Source organism: Marmota monax, unplaced genomic scaffold (assembly GCF_021218885.2).
Source record: "Marmota monax isolate L192 unplaced genomic scaffold, Marmota_monax_Labrador192_F-V1.1 WCK01_AAM20220418_F8-fsc00001, whole genome shotgun sequence".
NCBI lineage: Eukaryota > Metazoa > Chordata > Mammalia > Rodentia > Sciuridae > Marmota > Marmota monax.
The window spans coordinates 30140758-30159092 of record NW_026693777.1 but is presented as its reverse complement, the minus strand read 5'-3'; positions in this window follow the sequence as shown (position 1 = coordinate 30159092).

The following is an 18335-nucleotide window of genomic DNA, read 5'->3' as shown; positions in this document are numbered from 1 at the left end:
TTTTGCTTTTTATAATGTTTAAAAATACAGCTGTTTCTTTTTGAGATTTCCTGCCTCTGTTCCCATGTTTTACCTGAACCTTCTCTTTACTTTAGCTGTGTTGTCCCCATCCAGATCAATTTTGATCCCACTCCCAGCAATTTTTCTCAGAAATGTGTCCTGGAAGTGAGATTTGGCTGTTTAGTATTAGGACTTCAAGAGGGTTAGGCTGTTTTATGCCTTATTGGATCCTCCTGGTCTCAGCTGCTTGTGAAATGGGAAAAACCCTCCCAGTTTCAGTTGCCAATCACAGATTGATCCATTGTGCCTTGGGCCAAATACTTGTTGCTCTTGGGGCTCAAATACCTACCTGATCCTCCTTCTTAGGACTGTCAAATGTCCTACGGGTTCCTCTCCTTTCTCTAGCACCAACATCGTTGTTTTGTTGTTGGTGAAATGTTCCCCATTGCTTGTATTTTGTGGTTTTAGAGGATGCTTTGCCATCTTGTTTTGTTGTATATGTTATCTGTGAGTTTTGATTTTGTTTTCCATTTTCTCTGTTTACTTGTAGGGATTTAAGAAGATCCAAACTATGTTGCTGCTTTCATTTTTCTAGAAGATCTGTAATTTTTGTTTTGTTTTTGCAGAACAGGGAATTGAACTTAGAGGTGCTCTACCACTGAGCTACATCCTCAGTTCTTTTTGTTTTTTATTTTGTGACAAGGTCTCTCTAAGTTGTTGAGGCTGAACTTGAACTTGCAATCCTCCTGCCTCAACCTCCCAAATTGCTGGGATTATAGATATGTACCATCACACTGGGCCAGAAGGCCTGTAACTTATAATGAAATGAAATTTAATATCTTTTACATTATGCTTTTTAAAAATAACTCTTCTGAGTGGTACATGGTGGCACACACTGGTAATCCCAGTGGCTCAGGAGGCTGAGGCAGGAGGATCACAAGTTCAAAGCCATCCTCAGCAACTCAGTGAGATCCTGACTCTAAATAAAATACAGGAAAGGGATGGGGATATGACTCAGTGGTTGAGTGACCCTGAATTCAATCTCTGGCAAAAAACCAAAAACAACAACAACAACAAAACAAAAAAAAAAACTCAGTTCTAAAATAATTTCAACCTTACAGAAAGTTTTAATATAAAGGACTTTTTTTGTCCTTTATCCAGATTCCCTAATAATTGTTAATATTTAACCATATTTGTCTCTCCTCTTTCTCTCCTTCTTTTCCTCCCTCTTACTCTCTTACTCCCCTCGTTATATCATTTATACAGAGACAGTACAGCCATTAAAGCCAATAAATTTAAATTGATGCATACTACCATCCAATCTACAGACTCACAGACTACATTAAATTTCACTAATTTCCCCCAAAATGTGCCTTATAATTTCTCTTTACTTTCCGATCCAGAAACCAATAGAAGACTGTGTTTGTTGTATTTAATTGTTGTGTCTTCTTCATCAACTTGGAGATTCCTCTGTTTTTCATGTCTTTTATGATGTTTCAAAGAGAATAATCTAATTGCTTTATAGAATGACGCTCTGAGTTTTCTTTCTTTTTTCTTTTCTTTCTTTTTTTTTTTGGTGGGGGGTATGATTACTGAAGATCCAGGGGTGTTTTACCACTGTGTTATATCTCCAACCCTTCTTACTTTTTATTTTGAGACAGTGTCTTACTAAGTTGCTGAGGCTGGCCTCGAACTTTTTATCCTCCCGTCTCATCCTCCCAAGCCCTTGGGATAATGTGCTGCCGGGTAGGGCTCTGTTATTTATTAGATTGAGGTTATTCTTCTTTTGGAGGAGTATTGCAGAAACAATGTTATGTTCTTCTCAGAGCATCATCAGTAGATAATGATGTTAATTTGTCTTATTTCTAACAGTGTTGACTTTTATCATTTGGTTAAGATAATGTCAACCATATTTCTTCACTAAAAAATTAATAAGTATTTTGACCTATTAATTTAATAAGTATTCTGTAGAGAGGTACTTTGATTTTATGTTACTGTCTTGTTCCTGGTCACATTTTTTCCCCACTAGTTTTAACATCCATTGATTCTTGCCTGAGTCAGTTATTACTGTACCAGTTGACAAATCATTTATTAGTTGGCTTTTTATTAAAAGGTAAAGCTTTTACTTTTCCTTCATTTGTTTATTTATTCATTCAAACATATTTACTTTAGAATGAACTCATGGATTTCTATTTTATTCAGAAGGTGATAATCCACTGCTATTGTTATTTTGGCATTAAATTGTCTCAGACTTATCTAATGGGAGTCCTTCAAACTGGCTCTTGTTCTTCTCACATGTGCTCATCATTTTTGAGTAGTTTCTTACTTTACACCTAACAAGATGTTCTAAGAACATTTTGTACTTTCCCTGGCCCAACCCTGAAATCAAACATTTCTTCCAGGCTTTTTGTATCTTTTTAGTGGAGAATAGTAGGTATTCAGAGGCCTCCATCTGCTATGTGTGCTCTTTTCTACCAGGAGGTCATTGCTTCTAGAACCAATTTTCTTGCCTTCCATATTTTTAATTCCCCTCTAGTCATATTGCTTAAGTTAATAGGAATTAAGTTTTATATTAATTGCATCCAAAGATATCTTAACTGATATACCTTCCAACAACTTCAGGATTATATCAATGTTTACTAATGTTGATTTAGCCTGGCCTGGTACTGTGCACTTGTAGTTCCAGCTACTCTGGAGGTTGAGGTGGGAGTACTTGAGCCCAGGAGTTTAAGGTCAGTCTGGGCAACATGGCAAGACCTGTCTCAAAATAAATAAAATAAAAAAGAAAAGAAAAATAAAGTAGATCAATTTTTTTTTCTGGAACTCTTTTTTTTTTTGACAGGTGTTCCCAATTTAACAACTTTTTTACACTGCTTATTACCCCATTGTTTTATTCTGTAATTTCATTTTCAAAATCTTGAAGGATTATTTTCCAAAGGTTGAAAGGGATATGTTAAAAATCCGAATGTGCAAGTTACCCTTTCTGAAAACTCATTCCTTGCATCCCTCTTAATTTTTTTTCTTTTTTCTTATAGGAAAAAAAAAATCTACAAAATTTAGTATATGCTTATAGTATGATAGCATTTGATTTTCTTCTTGGATTCTTAGGCTGTCTCATATCTCTATTTTTTTGTCCATTTGTCAGATTGTTTCTGTTGTGACCCCTTCACAGCTGTTTTCTCCTCTAGCTTCTAAAAGGTGGGCATGTCCAAAGTTTGTTGTTGTCTTAACCTTATTTAAAAATTTTATTTATTTAATTGACAAATAAAAATTATATGTATTTACTTTAAATAATATGATGTTCTGAAATATGTATGTGTTTGGCTAAATTGAGCCAATGAACATAAGCATTTTTTCACATGCATCATTTTTTTTGTGGTGAGAACACGAAAAATCTTCTCTCTTGGCAATTTTCAAGTATACAATACTCTGTTATTAACTACAGTCACCATGTTGTTCAAAAGATGTCTTGAACTCACTCCTCCCATCTTAACAAAATTTTTATCTTTTGACCAACATCTCCCCAACCCTCCCCCAGCCCTAGCCTCTGCTAATCACCCCTCTATTCTCTGCTTCTATGAATTTGACATTTTTTAGATTCCATATGTGAGATCATATATTTGTCTTTTTTGAAAATATTTTTTTAGTTGTCAATGGACCCTTATTTTATTTATTTATATGCGGTGCTGAGAATTGAACCCAGTACCTCATGCACACTAGGCAAGCACTCTACCACTGAGCTATGATCCCAGACATATTTGTGTGTGTGTGTGTGTGTGTGTGTTTTTACTTATTTCACTTACTCTCTCCCAGATCCATGCATATATGTTGTCACAGATGACAGCACTTGATTATTGACTTCTGATTCACTATGAAGTCTTTCTCTGAGGTGCTTCTCACTCTTATAACTTCAAATAATCCCCTTTACAATTTAGGTCTCCAACTCCTTGTGTTTCAGCCTCTATTTCTACCTGCATGAGGAGGCACTGTAGCCACCTAAATACATTGTACCAAACACCAAACTCATCTTTCATCCCAAACCACTTCTCTGTAAGAAGTTTCCTATTCTTGCCAAAGCACATCATTTTCAGTCTCTGAATTTTATAACTTCAAAGTCATTTCTAACTTCTACTTCTCGAAGGCCACATTAAGCTTATAACCAACACATGTTTTTTTCTTTTGTAATATTTTCAAGGGCCACTACCTTGACACAGACCTTCACAATTCACATCTGTATGACTGCATTTATTTTCTAACTTGTCCTTCTCTTTATTCTTCCAAACCCCTTAATATGTGGATCCTGAAATCCTGCCTTGCTAAGAACTTTTGATGATTCCTTTAAAGCCCTTTTGCAAGGTCATAGTGGCACATGCCTGTAATCCCAGCTGCTCAGGAGGCTGAGGCAGAAGGATTGCAAAGTTGAAGGCCAGCCTTCACAAAGTTGAAGGAAACTTATTGAGACCCACTCTCAAAATTAAACCCGTCCAGAGTTTTAGCTTCTTCCCAAACTGGCTTTTTATTGAGCTCTCCAAACCCATCTCCCTTTCCTTCTATTTTAAAAAAAAATTTTTAGTTGTTGATGAATTTTTATTTTTTATTTATTCATTTATTTGTGGTGCTGAGAATCGAACCCAGTGCCTCATGCATGCTAGGTCAGCGGTCTAACCCTGAGCTACAATCCAGCCATCCCTTTCTTTCTTATAATCTCTCCTTCAAAGCTAAATTCAACTCCTGTTTTTCTCAAACTAGTTTCTAAGCTGGTAGGATGGGGACTTCCACTTCTCCCTTATTCTTCCTGGAATTAGATACATGTGAAGCTAGTCTAACAAAATGCACCAGCCTTCTAGTGAGCCTTCTAGCAGCGAGTGCAGGAAACACCTACAGGATGTTTAACCTTACCTGTGACCAATCTGGTTATTATACAGTTACCCCAACCTGAAGGCAGACCACCTAGAAAACCTCTTTTCTCTCCAGAGATGTAGAAACCCCCATCTCATTAGGAGATACCAGACTGGGTCAGAAGTCTGACAGTTGGCACAAGAAGCAATTAAAAAGTAAAAGACCCTTGGGGCTGGGATTGTGGCTCAGAGGTAAAGCACTCGCCTAGCATGCGTGAGGCACTGGGTTTGATCCTCAGCACCACATTAAATAAATAAATAAATAAATAAAAGTAAAAGACCCTACCTATAGGAAGGAGGCTTCTTTGGTGAGGGTGTGGGGGAAGGAGATGTTGAGTCGTTACCCCAGTGAGAGAATTTGGGGGAGAGGTACTGATAGATGGAACAGAGGAGTCACTCCTCTGTCTCCAATACTGGGAGTAAAAGGCTGCTTCGTACGTTCTTTTAGACTGTGTGAACATGACCAAGTTGGTAAGGTCAGGTAGTAAGACTACTTGGGGACAAGTACAGAACTATTCCCTCCTTTCTAGAATATAAATATAATGTATCAGTCAGTGCTGGTTGGAATTGGATGGTACAATTAACGGGTTGCACTGAAGAGCTTAATAGAGCACAGTTTTCAGAGGTGTGCGCAGGGTCAAGGAATCCAACAAAGCTATTGCTACTGTAGCCCTGAAGAGATAAGGGAATGATGCAGTGTCACCAGAGGCCTGGGCAGCTGGAACCCTGGAGAAACTCTCTGGCAGTAGGTGTGGCCATAGAGTAACACAGCCCCTGCCGGAAGCATAGAGAGTGGTAGGGAATAAATTCCCATCTCTCTCCCTCTTCCCATTACTGGGAGCAGTTGGCCTTTCCCAATGGGAAGCCATGGGATAAGGGAGTACAGGGCATGAGGTCCTTGGATATCATATTATTAAGGAACAGCAGAGGCCAGAGGAAAAGCAGATGATGAATCCAGGTTGAGAGGAGAAACCCAGAATACATAGCATACTGGGATCATAATAGTGATTGTTCTGTATTCTGAATCCCATAACACTTACTTCATATACCCTCATTTCAATTTTCAACAAGAGTCTGTTGAATGCTTCCCATAAGTACAGATGATTTGGGATGATACACAAATTAATCAGAACTGGGTCTCTCTAGGAGCTCAAATTCAGTGAGCAACCGTTGGACACAGAATTGGCTGCTCTATATTGCATTTAGTATTTTTCAGGGGGTGTGATGGGTTGGGTTTTTTTTCAGGTTGCCAGAACAGATGTGTTCAGGTCCTTTTATGTAATGAGAATTCTGTGTCAGGCTCCATGGATTTTAGTCTAGATACTCTGGTAAATATAGTGACACCACAGTTGTCTTGTAAGCATTGCCTCTGAACCAGATGGTTGTACCTCTCTGATCCCTATTCTTGTTTGCCTCCCATTTAAATTTTTTTTTTCTTTTTTGTAGATGTAGATGGATAGAATGCCTTTATTTTATTTATTTTTATGTGGTGCTGAGGATCGAACCCAGTGCCTCACGCATGCTAGGCAAGCACTCTGCCGATGAGCTACAGCCTCAGCCCCTGCCTCCCATTTTTGTAACCCAACTTCCTTTGCTAGCTACTGATTCCCTTTGTATGCCTCACTTTCAGATTCCCTGAAAACAAAGGAGTCCATTGAGCCAGTTTATCTCTCTAATCCCTATTAGAGTTCTTCTATAAGGCATCTCAAACAGTTTTGATTTTCTAGATAAATGGTATGTCCCAACTAGCCAGATCATGAGATAGATACGACAACCAAACTGAACAAACATCTGTCATTCAAAGCTACCCCAAATCTTCTGAATATTCTCCTCCTATAATCATGGGTTCTCACAGTAGAAATCCTGCCTTCTCAACATAGAACCAAAACCTCCTTTCCCCTACTTCCTTTTTTGCATGTGATTTTGCTCATTAGATCCAAGCTTTTGTTAAAAAATAGAATTCCATGGCATGAGGAAAGAGTGAGAATGCAGGGCATGCATTTTGCAGGTACAGATTGAAGAAAAGATATTGTGCTTCTGGAGCTGGTGAAGTGAAAAATAGACAGGAAGAAATAGACATCTCATCTCCATCTGCTTTGATTCTGGTACCAGACAACATTTACTTTCCCCGAGGATGAGAACTTCAAGGAGAGAAAAGGTCATTAGAATAGTTGTACACACTTGTAATCCTGACTACTTGGGAGGAAGGAGAATCACAAGATCAGGGCCAGCCTGAGAAACTTAGCAAGCCCAAGTCTCAAAACAAGATTTTTAAAAAGGGTGCAGGGGTGGGGTGAGGAGGGCAGTGCTGAGGATGTAGCTCAGCCATAGAGCACTTGCCTAACATGTATGAGATTCTGGGTTCAATCCCTGATACTGGGAAAGAAGGAAGGAAGGAAGGAAGGAAGGAAGGAAGGAAGAAAAAAAAATAGTTGTTGACATCTTACAGTCAGAGAATATATATATATTGAACCAACACCCTGTACCCCATATATTTGTACAATTAAAATAATAATTAGCCAGGTATGGTGGTGCATGTCTGTAATCCTAGTGACTCAGGAGGTTGAGGGAGAATGTCAACTTTGAGACCAGCCTCAACAATTTAGTGATACTCTGTCTCAAAAATAAACAAACAAAAGGGACTGGGAATGTAGCTCAGTGGTAGAGCACTCCTGGGTTTAATTCCCAGTTCTGTGAAACAAAAAATAAAACAAATAAATTAATTTAATTAGATAATAATGAATAAAAAGTGAAAATTGGATAATTACCCTCTGAAGACTATCTTGTGCCTCTGCCATTAACAACAGAAGGCAAACCTGGGCTGTCCCATTGTCCTAGAAGGAGGAGGAGAGACAGGTAGGGCAAAGTCTAGTGCATAGCTAGGGCCAGCCTACATCTACTGAGCTCCCAACTGGTCCACATGTACTTTGAGCTTTCCTAGCCCAGCCTATATCAGCTGATCCTTTGACACATGAGTAAGTCCAGCCAAGATTAGTACAGCTGAAGCTGGATTGTGGCTCAGTGGTTGAGCGCTTGCCTAGCATGTGTGAAGCACTGGGTTTGAATCTCAGCACCGTGTATATATGAATAAATAAATAAAATTAAAGTCCATCAGCAAGTAAAAAAAAAAATTAGTACAGCTGTGCCAGCCCAGTCCAGATTAGCCACATAAGCAAGGCCATCTCGATCCTACTTGAGTTAAAAATCAACCATTTCCCAGCTGATCCAGTTTTGTCAACAAGAGCTACTCACTGATTGGACAAGGCCTAGGCCTCCTATGGCTCGAGGAATAGGTTCCACATTGAGGAGAGGTTCAGGTGGCCCAATACTCCTGTCTTTCTGAGGAGAACTCCATCTAGCTCCCTGTACATGCTAAGATTATTGCGCTGAACAGCAGCACCCAAAGGGCCTCTGTATCATCAAACATTTTACACTACATGAAAGAATCATTAAAAATAATGCTTTTATCACTAAGAGTTGGACTGTACTTTTTTTATAACTTTATTTTATTTATTTATATTTTATATGGTGCTGGGATCAAACCCAGTGCTTCACATGTGCTAGGCAAGCACTCTACCACTGAGTCACAATGCCAGCTCTCAGACTGTATATTCTTGAAATGTGATTTGTGTTTATGTGTGCATGTATGTGTGTGTGTATGTGTGTGTGTATGTGTGTGTTGCTAGGGATTGACCCCTAGAGAGGTGCTCTACCACTGAGCTATAGATCTGGCCCCTAATCCTTAGTTTTATTAGAAGGTACAATTAGTGAGGTAAGTTGAAATCCTTTGGAAAATTTTCCATAACCACTCATATTCAAAGGTCAGGAAAAAAAAACCATTAACATTTGAAGATCATTGTTATCTAATCTTGAGACACCATTAAATTTCATTAAAAACCAAGAAATTGAGAATAGGGAGTTTTCTGTTACCTTTGTAGGCAGGATAAAGTTTTCAGAGATTGATAATAGTTACTCATGAGAGGAAGCACCATTGGTCAATGTTTTATTAGCCACCTGCTACCTCAGTTGAGGTCTCTGTATGTGGCAGCCACTGGTTTGTTCTGGGTAGAAGCTACAAGAGTATATTCTGCTTCTGGCAACCTGAGAGGTTCAGAGTGAGGGTGGTGCACTTGTCCTAGGGAACACTGTGCAGCATGGCCAGGGGACCTCAGATCAGGCCCAGGTCCTCATAGATTGCTGTGGGAAGTGGCAATATTCATAGTTGTAGTTTTAATTATTAAAAGCCTACTTCATGTAATAGAGACAAAGAACTGGCCACTGGAATTATTGCCCTTCTGAGAAAGTCATCAAATTTTCTATAAGTGTAGCCCCATTCAAAAATAACTTAGAAAAGGCTACATACTATATGATTCCAACTATGTGACAAAAAAGAAAAGGCAAAATTATGGAGAGTAATAAGATTAGTGGTTATGCAAGGTGTGGTGACATATGCCTGTAATCCCAGCTATTTGAGAGGCTGAGACAGAGGATTGAGGTTTGAGGCCAGCCTCTGAAGTTTAGCAAGATCCTATTTCAAAATTAAAAAAAAAAAAAAAAAAGATTGAGGATGTAACTCATTGGTAGAGTGATCCTGGGTTCAATTCCCAGTACTGGAGAGGAAAAAAAAAGATTAGTGGTTACCAGGGATGAGTGGCAAGAGAGGAACGAATAGGCAGAGCACAGTGTATATTTTAAGGTGGTGAAACTATTCTTTACAATACCACAATGGTGTGGTCATTATACATTTGCCCAAATCCAGAGAATGTAGAACATGAAGAGTGAACCTTAATATAAACTATGGACTTTAGTGATAATGACATCTCAATGTAGGCTCAGAAAATATACCACTGTAGTGTGGAATATCCACAGTGGGGCTAAAATAAAGAGTTTGAGAAAAGAACTGATGAAAGAAATCTGAACACTTAAAACAAATTGAGCTGATGACTGATAGTATAAAGAAGATTCAATCTTGCCAATTGTGGTGGTACACACCTATATCCCCAGCAACTTGGGAGGTGGAGGCAGAAAGATCATACATGTATGAAGACAGGGGATATATGGGAACTATCTAATTTCTGCTTGATTTGGTTATGAACCTAAAAACTGCCTTAAAATAAAGTTTATTAATTTAAAAAACCTGAAATTTACAGAAAAGTTGCATGTAGAGTATAGAAAACTGAAAAATCTTTTAATCATTTGAAGTAAGTTGCCAGCATGACACACCATTACCCTCAAATGCTTTAGGGGGAGTATGTAGAACATTCATCTATAAAATCACAATATAACCATTAAAATTAGCATTGGTCATTGTTACTACAATGTAACTATAAGTTCAATATTCTGCAGAAGCAGAAAGATCACAAGTTCCTGGCCAGCCTGGGAAATTTACCCAGACCTTGTCTCAAGACAAAATATTTTGGGGGAGTACCAGGGATTGAACCCAGAGGCTTTTGACTACTTAGCCACATCCCCAGCCCTATTTTGTATTTTATTTAGAGATAAGGTCTCACTGAATTGCTTAGCACCTCGATTTTGCTGAGGCTGGCTTTGAACTTGTGATCCTCCTGCCTCAGCCTCCTAAACCTTTGGGATTACAGGCATGTGCCACTATGTCCGTCTGGCTAAGACAACAACATTTTTAAAAGGATGGTGTGGGAGAGCTGGTGATGTAGCTCAGTGGTAGAGTCTTTATCTAGTATGTGTGATGTCCAGCGTAACATCCCCAGTACTGCAAAAATTTTAAAAAAAAATAAGACCTTATCTTTAGAAGGTGCAACAAAATATATAAGATTTCAAGTAGCAGAAAGCAAAATAAATGAAAAAATTGAAAACAATATCAGAGGCCCTAAAGAGGCATTGGATGAAAATTCTGCTTTTCAAGAAAGCCTAAAGCTGTGCTTACAAGAAGCTGAAGAATGGAATGGAAGAGTGAATGAATGAACTTATCTAATAGAACAGAAAGGTTAGAAACACTAAAGTGCACAAATTCTAAATGATACAGTCAGAGAAAATCCAGGGTGAAAATATTCTAAAAATGAGAGATGGGGCTGCTGTTCCTGGAGAAGAAAGCATATATGGTGGATCTGGGATATACCAAAGGAGAGTGAAAAAATGGATTCACACAGCTGAGTTACCTATTTAAAAGCCTCTTGAAAAAAAAAGAAGCTAAGTGTATAGTAAATTAAGGGCTGAAGATAAATTAGTTGATACACTTAATGATCCTTTGAAAAGTTTCCAATGAGTAAGTGTGTGATTACAGTTGGGAGAGGAGAACCCCCAGGAAGAGAGAAGCCAAAGCTTTGGCAGACACTTCAAGTTCTTTCAGAATTGCATCAAGGAAAAGAAATGAATTTTCACCAAAAAACAAACAAACAAACAAACAAACAAACAAAAACTCAAAACAATTTAGAGATAGTTTACCCTATAATTAGAGAGCAGAATCTTTCCAAAGCAGATGTAAAGCGAGGTCATGCATGTGAAGAGCTGAACTCCTATAAAATCAAAACAAAAATTCTTTTAGAAAAATTCAAAAGAACTGCTGGCTATTATCAAAGCTAGCTTATTCCCTGTAGAAGAAAGATTCTCAAAATAAAAAACAAAAGAGGCTGGAGATGTGGCTCAGTAGTTAAGCATCCCTAGGTTCAATCCTCAGTAACAAAATAAGAATAAGAAATAAAAAGAAAAGAAAAAAGAAAGGTTCATGAGCTGGGTGCAGCAGTACCTGCCTGTAATCCCAGTGGCTTGGGAGGCTGAGGCAGGAGGATCACAAGTTCAAAGCCAGCCTCAGCAACTTAGTGAGGCCCTCAGCAACTTAGTGAGAACTTGTCTCACAATAAAAAACATTTAAAAAGCGCTGGGAATGTGGTTCAGTGCCCCTAGGTTCCATCCCCAGTTTAAAAAGAAAAGAGAAAGAAAGAAAGGGAAAAAGAAAGAAAGGAAGAGAGGTTCATGATAATCAGTTTCGAGCTCTGTTGGCTGGGAGGAAACCTTGATGATTTAAGAAGAGAAAATGAATGCATTTAAGTGTTTGGAAAAGAACACATAAACTGCTGACATTCCCTATGGAGCATTTGGCAGAAGCCTAACAAGAAATCCCTGGGGAAACCAAAGAATGACCAGGTCTCCAAGAAAGAAGGAATCCAACTCTGTTATGGAGATCCAAGGTCCAGTGTCCTGTAAGGATCATATGCTATCCTCCTAGTGTCAGGGTCCTAGTAGATCCTTCCCTCAGGTCAACTCCATCTTGATGTGGATGCCCTACAGGAATGGGAGGCCTCATCCTACTTCTCTTCTCACTGATATACTCCAGATCTTCTTTTGGTTCCACTTGCCACCTGAACTGGGAGCCACTGGTCCAGGTGGTCCTTCCCTCATCCTCCTGTCAGTCATCAGATATTATAGAGGGTCAGAAAAACCCAAGGACGTGATATATTGCTTTCTTACCCTTTATTATGACCTCCTCATGGAAAGCTCCTAACTGTGGAGTGCTGGAGCTAGCATGAAGGAGCTGGTCAGAGCTGATTATGCACATCTTTTCCAACTCCACTTTGAGTGTCTTCACATTGGTAGCTTGAAATGGATCACGATGGGAGTATATGCACATCCATGAAAGGGGCTCTACAAATCAGATCTTCTCTGCAGAGCCACTTTATTATCACACTGTGTCCTTATGGCAGTAATTCTTCCTGTTTCATCAGAGTCCCAGGTGCCTGGGTTCCTTCTTCCAGAGATACTGTTTCCATTGGTCTTGGGGCAATGTCTGTGCATTTTACTTTTCAAAAGTTCCCTAGGTGGTTCCAATATGAAGCCAAGGTCAAGAACCACTGCCTTTCACCCAGCCTTTGATTTGTTTACATGTTACCTTACCATTTATTTAAGGGAAAAAAAAAATCTATTCTTTAAAGTTCTGAGTTCTCATCTACTGGGACGTCTCTCTCCTGAGGCAAGTAAAGAGCAGCAGGTGACAAGGCTGTAGAGTGCCTTACACAGAACCCAGGCTTTTTCTCAGCTAGAAATTCGCCAAGTATACTTTGGTGTTATTAATTTCTTTCCCATCAAGTAATCTAAGATTATTCTTTATTTGGGGTGCCACCTTTGACATAGGTGATGCCTTTTCTTTCTTCCATAAGACTTTGAAAACTTTTAGGCAAAAATAAAGCATTTTGATGATTATTCAGCTTTTTGTTTAGAGCTGGCTGAGGCTTCGTTAACCCTAACAATATGTTTTAAATTTATTTCGTGTAAGAAATAGAGGTCAAGGATTTGAGTTTTGGGTGGTATGGCTGCAGATGAGGCCTTTGTTGTATCTCCAGAAATACCCAAGATGGAAAGGTATGGGTTTTCTTTATGTGTGTTTCTTGGCTCACTCTGTGTTTGGCTGCTCCTTGAAAGGTGTTGCTTTGTAATAGGTCAAGCATGTACTTCTGTAGTTTACTTGTGTTCAACTCTGAAAGGCATGGAACCAATCAGAAAGGAAGCTGATAGGAAATGATTTAGGGGTGAGAAAATAACTTTGGAGCCTGAAGGTATAGCTCAGTGGTGAAGTCTGGGTTCAATCCCCAGTCCTCCCCTATTGAAGGAAGGAATGAAGGAAAGAGAAAGGAAGGAAGGAAGGAAGAAAGGAGGGAGGGAGGGAGGGAGGGAAGAAAGAAACTTTGATATTCTATCACATTGTCAGTGTATGTTCCTCAAAGCATTACAGAACCATTTGCCCCTAGAGTTCAAATTCCAGGTGGCTTATAAATGCCTGGAATTTGTTATTGTCTTTTCAGTGGAAGCAGGGCAGTAATGCCAGGGTATGACAAGATGAAAATCTTAGCTTCACTTCTTCCACTTAACAAAGAATTATCTGTTTTATATGGTAGAATTTTTATGTTTGAATAGTAGTCTATATTTCACAAATGCTTTGGATAAGAAGAGAAAATAGTGTTTATTTTCCCTTCATGTCAGTAACCAAGAGGTAAGAAAAAAGATTTTTTTTCACTCAAGGGTTTTCTTCTCAGCCTCTCTAAACTTTACAAATGAAAAATTTGCATTTACTTGTTATATTTATGAAATAAATTTAAGAATATCTGAAATTTCAGAATAATTTTGCAAACACCCATGTGTTCACCACTTAGATATTTTAATTTTCATTTAAAATTGTTAGGTTCAATTGCTTTCTGAACAAACATTAAACTGTGCTCATGAAACAAATAAGAAAACAACTCTTGCTACAAAATTATTAAAATAATTTTTTAAAAGATTATGTAATTTGTCTTTGACAACATTGTGAAATTTGTAGTCCCATCTGTGGTAATGAGCTCCACTCTGGTAACATTTGGCATCAAACTGTGGAGGGAACATGTAATTCATTTTCCCTATGAAAAAGCACCAAGGAACATGTGAACTTTTACAAAAAAGTTACAAAGGCCACCAAGATTCTAGTACTGTTCTGGTAAAGAAGACTATTTCAGGATCACAAATCTAGCCTTTGGGGAGGGCTGTACTCTTTAATTTTTTCCCATATTTGTAAAAATCCACAAAGGTGGTACTTAATAGAAAAGGTATATTTATCTCTTAATAATTTGATGTAGCAAATAAAATTGTTTTCATCAATCATTCATCTGCTCACTGTGTATGCCCTTAAAAAGAGCTCACACAGGGAGAAGGGTAGCTTACTACAGAGATAAATCATACAAACAAGTTTTGCATGAAATAGCACTAGTGGAAACAAAGTACTATAAGATAGTAGACCTTGGAAATGACTGATTTGTTTAGGGACTCACGGAAGAAGTCAAAGGGGCATCAATGTTGGAGTAGGTGAATATGAACATGTAGGTATAAACCATGGTTGTTGCCTCCTCTCTGCTTGCAAAGTGAAGAGCAATGGTAGAAATGGAAGAAATGATAAATACCAATTTTACTCATTTTATACTTTGAATAGACTCTTGATAGAAGGATGGCTTAGCCAATAATTTTGGAGCTTAAAAAAATGCTCCTGTGATATTCCAACAGGACTTTTATTATCAAGAGTATTTCTGAAAGCCAAAAATTAAGTCTTAAACAAGTCTACACTCAAACTAGTAGAGATGTGACAACATACTTAGGACATTTTGAGAAGTAGTTAATAAACTTGAGAGTGGAGCTAGTGATCACATGAATTAATCACACATTAGTTTTATTCAGAGGAATGAGAGCTGGAGCTTTGGCAGTACTGGAAATGTAAAAAAGAAAATACATGCAGTCAATACATGCAGTCATGTGAAAGTAGTCCCTGGCTGTGGGCAAGGGAAGAACGAGCTGAGAAAGGGAGAGGATTCAAGCCCAGCTCAGTGCTCATCTAGAGTGATACCATGTTCAGACCAATGGGATTCTTAGCCAGTGATGACTATAAAAAATCAAATGTTTGATAAGAAAGTAAAAAATATGGGCTACAGAATAAGGACAGAGGCAGAAGAGAGAAGGAAACATACAGAATGCTAGCTAAGCGCAGCAACAATAAAAGTAACAGATGGCAAGAGCCACAGGAGCAATGGGACATTAAGAAGCATATAATCTGAATGTGAAAATGTTAGCTCTGAGATAATAAACCAGAGTAGCTCTGAATCGAGAGGAGTGTCTAAATCCATTTTGTGTAGCTATAACAAGATATCTGAGGTTGGGTGGGATCTAATGAAAAGAAGTTTATTTGGCTCATAATTCTAGTGACTGGCAGCCTCAAACAGCATGGCAGTGGTGTCTGGCAGGATCCCTATGTTGTATCACAACATGGCAGATGGCATCACATGAAGGGATTGTATGTTAGAGTGCTTATATGACAAGAGAGGAAGCAAAAGATTGGAGAGGGTCATTCTTTTTATCACAATTCACTCTATTGGGAGTTAATTCACTCCTGTGAGCCCTAACCCACTTTAAAAGACCCGCATTCATTCCTTTTCTAGGATGGTCATGACCCAGTCACCTCCCACCAGGAGCTTCCTCTTAAAGGGTCTACCACACTGGGGACCAAACTTCCACTATATGGACTTTTGAGGGACAAACCAAAGGGAGCAATCAGATGCCCACACTGTAACTATTTTTATGGAATTTTGAAAGTACACTTTGGCTTTGTTGAGGGGAGAGACATTCAGAAAGGACAACCCAGGGTCAATTTAATAATACACAGATTGTGTCTTACTAAAGGCACCCCAAAAATACATGTAATTCAGCAGTCTTAGGAAGGGGCAAGAAGTGAGGTGTGGAAGATCAGTGGGATTCTGTTAGAGTGACAGTAAACCATAATACACTAGTATGATAGAACCTGTACATTGGTGCATTCAAAAAGAGTTATCATAAGAATTCCAAGGAAAATTTGAGACGACACCCCCAATTCTGATCCAATGCTAATGGACAAAATACCATGGATTATTTTTTTTTCCTAAGGAAATGCTGATATCTGAGCTCTGTGCTTTTTAAAATGTCTTTGGATATTTCAAAGCAAGACTTGGCATTCAAATCATCATTATGCCTGGTAAGAAAATGTCAGCAAACTCTAAAACTGCATAATAAATTGCTGACTATTTCAAAGAACTCATTTCTGAGCAAAATCTACTCCCTGGATCATTTTAGCAAGTTGATGTAACCAGGTTATTTTAACTAGGTAGCCAGCCCCTCCTTTGCTACAGCAAGATTCTGTGAATTAGGTGTGCTTAAAAAAAGGGTAGGCTGATTCGTCTTATGCTACTACTATAGGCTTTTCCAAATTAAATTTCAATTCTTGGAAAATGTAATTTTCTTAAAAGATTTTAAAATGTCACACTAGTTCCTGCTCATTTATTTAAAGAATATAGTCTTCTGGATTGACAATGTTTTTTTTTCCCCTACTGATTTTATCAATTTCTGGTATCATTAATTAAAATTATTCTGGAAGCACAGCAAAGCAAAATTATTTTATTACTAGACAATTATAGAGCTTGCTCCCAAAGGAGTAGGCCATTGTCTTTTCTCCTTACATTTTATTTTCTACTCAACATATCAAATAAAAAAATATTAACTGTATCAATTACAATTTTTTGGGGGTACACTTTAACAAAACCCCTGTAGCTTGGCCTTGTGGTGCACACTTGTAGTCACAGTGACTCAGGATGCTGGGGCAGGAGGATCAAAAGTTCAAGGGCAGTCTAAGCAACTTGGTGAGGTCCTAAGCAACTTAGTGAGACCCTGTCTCATAATAAAAAAGCCAAAAAAAAAAAAAAAAAAAGGACTGAAGATGTGGCTTAGTGCTAAAGTGCCTCTGAGTTCATCCCTGGTAACCACCCCACCACCAAACAAAAACAAAAACAAAAACTAAAACCACACACACACACACACACACACACACCAATCTATAAATGATTTAAATAGCAATAGAATTTATTATCTCACATGACAAGACTTCTCAAGGATTGATTAAATCAGTGTTTCAATGATGTCATCAAGGATGCAGGTACTGTCCATCTTTCTGCTTTCCCATCTTCTGGAGCTATAACCATAAAGCAAGACTTAAAGGACTTAAAAGAAATGAAGCTGTGTGTGGTGGCACATGTCCGTAATCCTAGTGAGTCAGGAAACTGAGGCAGGAGGATCTCAAATTTTGAGGCCAGCCTTGGCAATTTAGTGAGATCCTATTTAAAAAAAAAAAAAAAAGGGTGTGTGTGTGTGGGGGGGGAGCTAGCTCAAAAAACAAATCAATCAAACCAAAAACAAAACAAAACAAACAAACCACCACCACAACAAAACTCTACAAGAAACAAAAAACAAAAAAATTTACATATGCTCATTTAATTTTTTGCAGTTGTTATAAAGCTTATGTATAAATATAAAAATGTTCATAGAATGTGTACACTATGATCTCATTGTTAATAAATATGCATGGGGTAAAAGGTGTGAAAGAAAATACACCAGCCCGCATAGAGGCCACACATTTGTAATCCTAGCGGCTCAGGAGGCTGAGACAGGAGGATTGTGAGTTCAAAGCCAGCCTCAGCAAAAGCGAGGTGTTAAGCAAGTTAGTGAGACCCTGTCTCTAAATAAAATACAAAATAGGTCTGTGGATGTGCCTCAGTGGTGGAAAGCCTGAGTTTAATCCCTGATATCCACCAGCTCCCACCCCCCCACAAAACAAAATAAAACAAACAAAAAAAGAAAGAGAGAAAGAAAGAGAGAGAGAAAGAAAATACAGCAAATGTTAAGCATGGATTAGGGCGAAGGATTTTTCCTTATTGTCATCACGTGGACATTTTCTTTATTGTCCAATGTGGTTAAAATTACTTCTTACAATGGAAACAGTGATAATTATAAGAATCAAGGATAAAAAGCCTCTTCATTTGCCCTCTGATTTGTATATGAAGAATTAAAAACCTATTCTACATTCATCATTAAGATGCCCTTAAGCTTTAACAGTTTGAGGCTGTCAACCTCAAAATTCATTTACTTTGG